Source organism: Carcharhinus amblyrhynchos, chromosome 13 (assembly GCF_965287045.1).
Source record: "Carcharhinus amblyrhynchos chromosome 13, sCarAmb.v2.hapA, whole genome shotgun sequence".
Lineage (NCBI taxonomy): Eukaryota > Metazoa > Chordata > Chondrichthyes > Carcharhiniformes > Carcharhinidae > Carcharhinus > Carcharhinus amblyrhynchos.
The window spans coordinates 74,255,320-74,263,362 of NC_137336.1; the positions used below are offsets into that span (position 1 = coordinate 74,255,320).

The following is an 8,043-nucleotide window of genomic DNA, read 5'->3' on the forward strand; positions in this document are numbered from 1 at the left end:
GCGGGGCAGACTCGAAGGGCTAGATGGCCTACTCCTGCTCTTGTTTCTTATGTTCTTATCTTTTGAAATTCAAAGATCCAGTTCACAACAGTATTGGAACGATATTTGTGTCACCACAGCAGTCTGAGTTTTACAAAGTTCTGATGTTCACAATGCTGCTTGATAACAGCCCCACACGGCTGTTGTTTAAAATATTTTACCCAACCACCAGTTGCATCATTTCGCATTGTCAATACAACTGGCGCAGTTGCACAATGGATCGCACGGAGGCCTCACAGCACCACGGATCCGAGTTCAATTACGGCCTCGGTATGAGTGGAGTTAGCAGCTCCTTCTGGTGTCTGCGTCGGTTTCATCCAGGTGCTCAGGTTTACTCCCACAGTCCAAAGATAATCGGTTTGGGTCGATTGCCCATGCTGTATTGTCCCTTCATAACAAGGGGATTCGCAGGGTAATTGCGTGTGATAACGGGATAGGACCTGTGTGGGATTGATGCTGGTGTAGGCTCTGTGGACTTGCACTGTAGGGATCCTATGATTTTATGAATACGGGAGGAACTTGCATACGGATTTTATACCGTTCTCTCCATGGGCATGGTCAGTGTGTATTTTTCACTCGGATTTGTTTGCTCAGCAAACTTTCCAATTTTTAGAAACAATAACTTGGAAAGATTGTTTCAGATCTATGTGCCAATTGAAGCATTTAAATCAAAATTGTCAAGAAATAAGATGTCCATTGAAACGGAAAGCCGTGATCCGTGGTTGAACGCAATGGATCCACTATACTACATTGAATCTAGCATTTGTTTGGAGGATTTGGAGGAGCTGGAAATCAGGGAACTGAGAGATCTTTCTTCCATGCTGTCCATCAACATTTCTTTGCGCTTATAGCAAAATTGGTAACACATGCATGCCAGAAAAGAAAAGATGTTGTTCATTCATTTATCTCTGGGAGCGTCAGCTATGCCACTGTGTTGCAAGTGAAGCATGTGGACCAAAAATACAGAAACCGGGTCAATTGCTCACTGTGCCTCATCATACTCGTTTTATTTAAAAGTCACAGTCCTTTCATATACTGTCACAGAGTTTCCAAATTGTCTCATTTGTGACGGCTGGTGACGCCCCATTAGTAATGTTCCGACCTGGTAACATTGATGGGTTAACATAAGGAGTGAGGTTTGGATTGTTTTCTGTTGGGGAAATCTGCCCCATCCATACCGTCAATAATGCGCCAGAGCTGGCGATAGAATAGCCCAATTCCTATGACGTTGGACCAACATTATTGTGAGCAACAGGTAAAGATGCTGTTAACACATATACCTGCACACCATAGAGAAATAGCCTAAAGTCAGGTAAACTGGATGTAGTCAGACACATGTACACCACATCCTGTAGTAATTTATGGGGGCCCAGATTAGGAGACAAATGGTAAGCATGATGTGTTGTTTTTGCCACTGAGCATATCTCTTCACCCCACGGGTGATGAAGGTCACTGAGATAGTCAGGACATCGGTAACTAAGTTGGCAGAAGATTGATCGCAGCTGGTCTGAACTGGACATGTTAAATAGTTTTAGATAAGACAGAGGGGAGAACTAATCAAGTAAGAAGATTGAATAAACACTATCATTTGTACTCTTGCGATAACAAGAAACATGGTTAGAAGGGGAGTAGAGGGAACAGAAACGTGGGACTATGAGCCAATAGGGGAATGACAACTCACTAATAGGACAGGGGCCACCAATTAGGGGAGAACAACACATTGCAAAGCCATTTCAATGCTTGTAAAAAAGTATAAAAATGTGCTGCAAATCGATGTAAGGTGTGCCTATTTTTTGGACACCCGGTCTTGCAAGAATGTTAAACAAAATATCTTGCTCCTTCGGAACTTGACTCGACTAAATTGTTTGACTGTGAGCTGCATTTCTCACAATTATGAAAGTGACAGCAGCAGCAGACAAGTTGGAAGCGGGACAAATAATATGGAAATTATGAAAATTAATTTGCAAATTATCTTAGGGATACCATTCTGCTGGCAGTGCTATCAGATACAGTCAATACAGTTAATGGTGAATTTGATACGCTATTCTGATCACAGAATATCTGATCAAGAAATATATATAAAAGTAAGGTCTGAGATACCTGAAGTTATAATCCAATGGAAAATACAAAATACCTGACAACTTTTCAAAAACCATGCAAATAGATTCAGCAACATTGAAGTTATATTAGAAACACAATTCTGATAACAGTAATACCTGATAGAATCGACACAATAAAAATTAAATTAGAGACTTTTTTTAAGACAGTAAAAGCAGATGCAGTTAACACAATTAAATTTAAATTTGAGAAATTATTTGATGTCAATAATATCAAATTGATGCAACATAGTTAAAATTAAATTAAAGTTGCAATTCTGATGACAGTTATATCAAATGTAGATAACGTAATTAAAGATATATTAGTGACTATTGCTTAAGACGGTGTTGCGAAATTGGTGTTTGTAAAATTGTCCATTAAGAGGTGGTGTTTGTTTTTCTATGCTCCAAATGTTAAAAAAAATGGTTTCCGAACTGAAGCCATTTAAAGGCCAAGCTGCAGTGTTGCCAAGACAACAAACAGGCTTGTGATTTTTATTTAATTCAGCCAATCAGTTTAAATCAGACACGTGAATACCAGCAACTGAATTTGGCAAATGGAAACCAATCATAATGTGGGCTATTGATATGCGATCTCAAGAATAAAGGACGGAGTGGGACAATAAGCAGAAAAAGCAATTGTCCTGTGCCTCTGTAACAGTCTCATCTATTTCCAAAGACGATGCCTTATCTCAATAGCGAAGGTGCCAAAGAAAAAAATTCTTCTTTGCGGAAAGACGTCAAACCTGGTTGTAATTTAGAGTGGCTTTTTTTTGTTAATAAATGGGAATTGCACTTGTGTAAACAGTATTCCATCAGAAACGTGTTTAACACGGTGTTAATAGTTCAGTTACTTATTCATTATTAGTAAGATAAACAAACTATTACCTGTTCAATTTCGTTATACGTTCAGGTCGTTATATTGACTTAAGCACTACAAGTTGCTGAAACGTAACTCACTTTTACAGATTATGAGGCTCCACAAATATCCACATCCTCAATGCAAAAGAGAAGGCTGAGGTAATCGTCGCAATCTTCAGCCAGAAGAGCAGATTGGATGATCCATCTGTGCCTCCTCCAATGGTCACCAGCATCACAGTTTTCAGCCAATTCGATTCACTCCATGTGATATCAAAAAAGGGTTGGAGGCTCTTGATACTGCAAAGGCCATGGGTCTGATAACATTCCAGCAATAGTACTTAAGCTCTGTGCTCCAGTAGTTGCCACTCCTCTAGCCACGATCTTCAAGTGCAGTTACGACACTGGAATCGATCCAACAATATGGGAACGTTCCCAGGTATGTCCTGTACACAAAAAGCAGGACAAATCCAACTGAGCCAGTTACCGCCCAATCTATTCATTCTTTATCTTCAGTAAAGTAATGAAAGGGGTCATCCACAGTGTTCTCATGACGCAGCTGCTCAGAAATAACCTACTCAGTGATGCCGAGTTTGTGTTTCGCCAGTGTCACTCAGCTCCTGACCTCATTGCAACCTTCGTTCAAACATGGACAAAACAGCTGAATTCCGCAGGTGAGGTGGGAGTAACTGCTCTCGACATCAAGGCCACATTCGACCAAGTGTGGCATCAAGGAGCACTCGCAAAACTGGAATCATTGGATATCAGCGGCAAACTCTCCACTGCTTGGTATATAGGAAGATGGCTGAGGTTCTAGAGGGTCAGTCATCTCAGCTTTCTGACATCTCTGCAGGGATCCCTCAGGGCAGTGTCCCCGGCCCAACAATCTTGAGATGTTTCATCAGTAACCTTCTATCCATCAAAATTCCCAAAGTGGGGATGCTCGCTTAAGTTTGCACAATGTTCGGAACCATTCGCGTTTGTAATATTAACTACAGACAACACAGTTAGAAACATTGTGATATCAGAAAACCAACACAATTAAAGTTATATTAGGAACACTGTACCTAATATTACAGCATATGAATAATATAATATCAGATACACTCAAGGCAGTTGAAATTATATTAGAGACATCATTGCAATGGTACTAATATCACAGAAAGCCAATACAATTAATGCTATATTAGGGGCCTTATAATGATGACAGTTATATCAGATGGATTCAATTATATATATGTATACATATATATAGAGAGAGAGAGACACACACACAATTGCGATGGCAGTCATGGCAACACGGTGGCACAGTAGTTCGCACTGCTACCTCAAAGCACAAGGACCTGGGGTTAATTGCAACTCACTGTTTGAGTGGAGTTTGCACATTCTCGCACGTCTGTGTGGGTTTCCTCAGGAGGCTCCGATTTCCTCCCACAATTCAAAAAATGTGTGGGTCAGGTGGAACAGAAATACTAAAATAACCCTAGTGTCGGGGGGTTAACAGGGTAAATATGAGGGGTGAGGCGAATGTGGCGTGTGCGGGATTATGGTCGGTGCAGACTCAATGGGCTGAATGGCCTCCTTCTCCCTCGAGGGATTCTATGATTCCACAAACATCAGATAAAGTCAACAGAATTAAAATTATATCAGCGACAACGGTGTACTCCACGGTGGGCATATAAAAAACGAGCTATAATTACATTCACTACCTACAATATGTGTATAATAGGTAGTGAATGTAATTATAGCTCGTTTTTTTTTCATTTAATATGCTCATTAAATAACAAAACAGCACAACTGTATGGATTTGTATTGCATGTTCTAGGATCACCTGCAGGTATAATTTCCGAAGTTAGCCGCTGATAGAGCTTTCTTCCCGAATATTATTCATTTGTCTCTCTAATGACCAACTATTTTTCGAGATTTATCGAATATTTCCTTTAAACGCGATACTTCTCGTATTTCAGCGCATTTTTGCATTTTTTTGCAACTTCTGACTTCTTCTCGTGACCCATCCAGTCCAAATGCAGCCTCCCCGCCCCCCCACCCCACCAGAATGGTGGATGTTTCTTTAAAACTGACACCGGTTCCGAACAAAACTTCCAGAGCTTTGCTGCATGAACTAGTGTATCTCAGTTTACCTGTATTGCCCCATTCTACAACGACATTGCCCTTCTTACTCTCCACACACTTGAACGAACCCCTGCAGGACGTTACTCATCTACTGTATGTCCACTGTCTTCTTTAGGTAAGGTGCAAGCAATTCAATCCCTTTAGGCAAGAGCAAAGGCAGACAATATTGGATTTCTGTTGTCTGAATCCAGTAGCGTCCTTTATCGTGAGTCACAAACTCATGTCACTAGCCGCAGCGAAATTCTGAAGTACTTAATCTTAGGTTTCTGATTGTTAATGTTGCAATATTGACGTGCTGAAGTGCATACTCTTTTTGCAAGTGATAGATATTGCTACTTGGCTAAATGCTAGTACAATATTGTTAAGTACACTTAAGAATCCGCTTCCACCCATGAGGTTGTAAAGAAAATGATTTTTTTCTCTTTGTTTCTTTACCTATGTTCAGGAAAGATTGGTTCCGGATTCCCCCTTCACTCAGTGAATGAACAGCGAGTTGTAACACGGTTAACAGGGAATGAGCATCCAGCTGTTGCAGCTGGAAGTTGAATAAGAAATGTTTTGTTTCGATCTATTGGCAAAAGTACTGCTCCAGGAAACATCTAGTGCAAAATGGTTGAAGGTTGAAGCACATTTTCAAGCGATGATTATTCATTGTTGTTTTTGTTAAACCCTTCTGAGCAGTGGAAAATGATGTAGAAATGTGCATTGGGGGTACCTCGTTACCAAGGGGAAGCAACGTATGATTTTGACTTTGGCACTGCTAGAAAACAGTAAAATCGGAAGTAAAACATGACCAGAGGTGAATGCAGATGATTTGAACACCAACGACTGAATGAGGCTGCTACTTAATTTATGCATAGGATATGCCAGAAAAATGGAATGCTGGAATCCTACAAAGTGTAGTCAACTTTTGATCAATTTAGTGAGACAGACCACCAATTTAGCAAAACGGGAGAGAAGCCTTCTGATTACAGGATCAATGAAGATTTGAGGAATGAATGGTTTCTGATTTACTTCCAAGTATGCTGTCTCCAAATTTGGCTCCGCACTTTCTCTCTCTCCATTACCCTCCCGTCCAGCCCCATAACGAAACACAAGGACAAATAAAGCAAAACGGGCCCGGGAAATAATGAGAGTAACAACAACAAGCAAAATTAAAGGTTTATTGATTAACTCAGTGGCCATTTTTATCAATTTCTCCTTAGAAAATTACATTGTTTTCACATGGGTTAAAAAAAACATGTTGAACGTTGTAACAAAACTTATCTCCTCTAAATTGGCTCATCAATCCCTTGAGCCAGAAAATTATGACGCACTACGTGGAAAGGTTGACCAAGTCTGTTCTAACAGCCAGATGATCTTCCCAAGAAAAGTTGTCAACTCAAAATTCCACGTATTTGGAGACATCCGCCAGCTTTCTGTACATTCTAATAACTTATTTACACCCTTTTAATGTTCTATGCCGCTATCCTCATCGATTTTAATGTTACTTTCTCCTCTATCTTCCTCCAACTTTGAAATGTTTCCCAACGTATAACGGTCAAAACCACATCATAATACAGGAGAAGCAAGGGTTTCAATAGCTCATATCTTGAGCGGTCACAACAAAGGCTCAGATTTCGCAGGCACGAAGGGAATGGGTGACAGCCACACAGACCAAGGAGATAGGTATGTAGTGCAGGAATCTCCTGTGGCCATTCCCCTGCGAAACAGATGTACCGCTTTGGATACTGCTAAGGGGAATTATCTCTCTGGGGAAAGCAGCAGCAGCCAAAATCATTGCACCACGGTATAGGGTCTGCTGGAGAGGGGAGGGGTAAAAAGTCTGCCAGTGCAATCGTCATTGGGGATTCAACTGTAAGGGAGAAAGACAGGCGTTGTTGTGGCCACAAATGGTATTCCAGGATGGTATGTTGCTTCCTGAGTATGAGGATCAAGGGTGTTTCAGAGTGGATGCCAGACATTTTGAACGGGTACAGCGAACAGCCAGTGGTCGTAGTACACTTTGGTACAAAACGACATTGGTGAAAAAAGGAAGATGAGTTTCTAAAAGCAGAATACAGGGAGCTAAGAAGAAAGTTAAGAAATCGGACTACAAAGGTCATGATTTCAGGATTACCAGTGCCACGTATTATTCAGAGTATAAATGACAAAATATATCAGAAAAATACGTGGCTGAAGAGTGTCAGGACAGGGTTTCGGATTCGTGGGGCATTAGGACTGGTTCTGGGGGAGGTAGGCCCTCTACAAAATGCACCGGTTACGCCTAGGCAGGACTGGGGCTGATTTCCTCGGGAGAGTGTTTGCCAGACCGGTAGGGAGTAACACAAAGGGAACAGTACTTTCCCTATTCTCGGCCTTTTGGCTAAGATCAAGTGTAGTATTGACATGCTGCACTTGGTTGAAGTCATTAGGTTACATTTCAGCTTCATTTGAAGCAATTTTTTAAAGCGGCATCTCGGCCATTTGGCTAAGATGCAAATAAGATCAAGCCCTGGAGGAGGAGCTACACCTACTCCAGTCAGCTTGGATCATGTAGATCAAGCCCAAGACAGGAGGTGAGAGCCCTGTCTTGTCAGCTTGGATCAGGAATGTCCCAACTTGTTGGGACTCTGAATTGGTTTTAATTTGACTTGATTGGATTGGAATAAAGTTTAAAAAAAAACATGTCAAGGGGATGGGAACATATGTAAGAAGTCAGAGAAAGAGGGAGCAAGGACAAAACAGAAGGTAGAAAAGGGAGTATAAAAAATAATAGGGAGATAAACCAAGGACAAAGTTCAAACAGAGCTACAGAGAAAAATGCTGGGATTAACGCAAACAGTGTTAAAAAAAAGCTTAAAGGCTCTGTACCTTAATGCATGGACAATTTGCAATAAAGCGAATAAACTAATCATGCAAAAAGATATGAACAGGT

The 8,043-nt window shown here is 40.9% G+C and overlaps 1 non-coding gene across 1 annotated transcript; it reads left to right on the forward strand.

The window, feature by feature from the left end:
• Positions 1-7,469: 7,469 nt before the first annotated feature.
• LOC145352059 (U2 spliceosomal RNA) lies at positions 7,470-7,663 on the forward strand. Its single transcript, XR_013888509.1, has one exon. It is a non-coding gene; the product is annotated as a U2 spliceosomal RNA (small nuclear RNA).
• Positions 7,664-8,043: the final 380 nt, after the last annotated feature.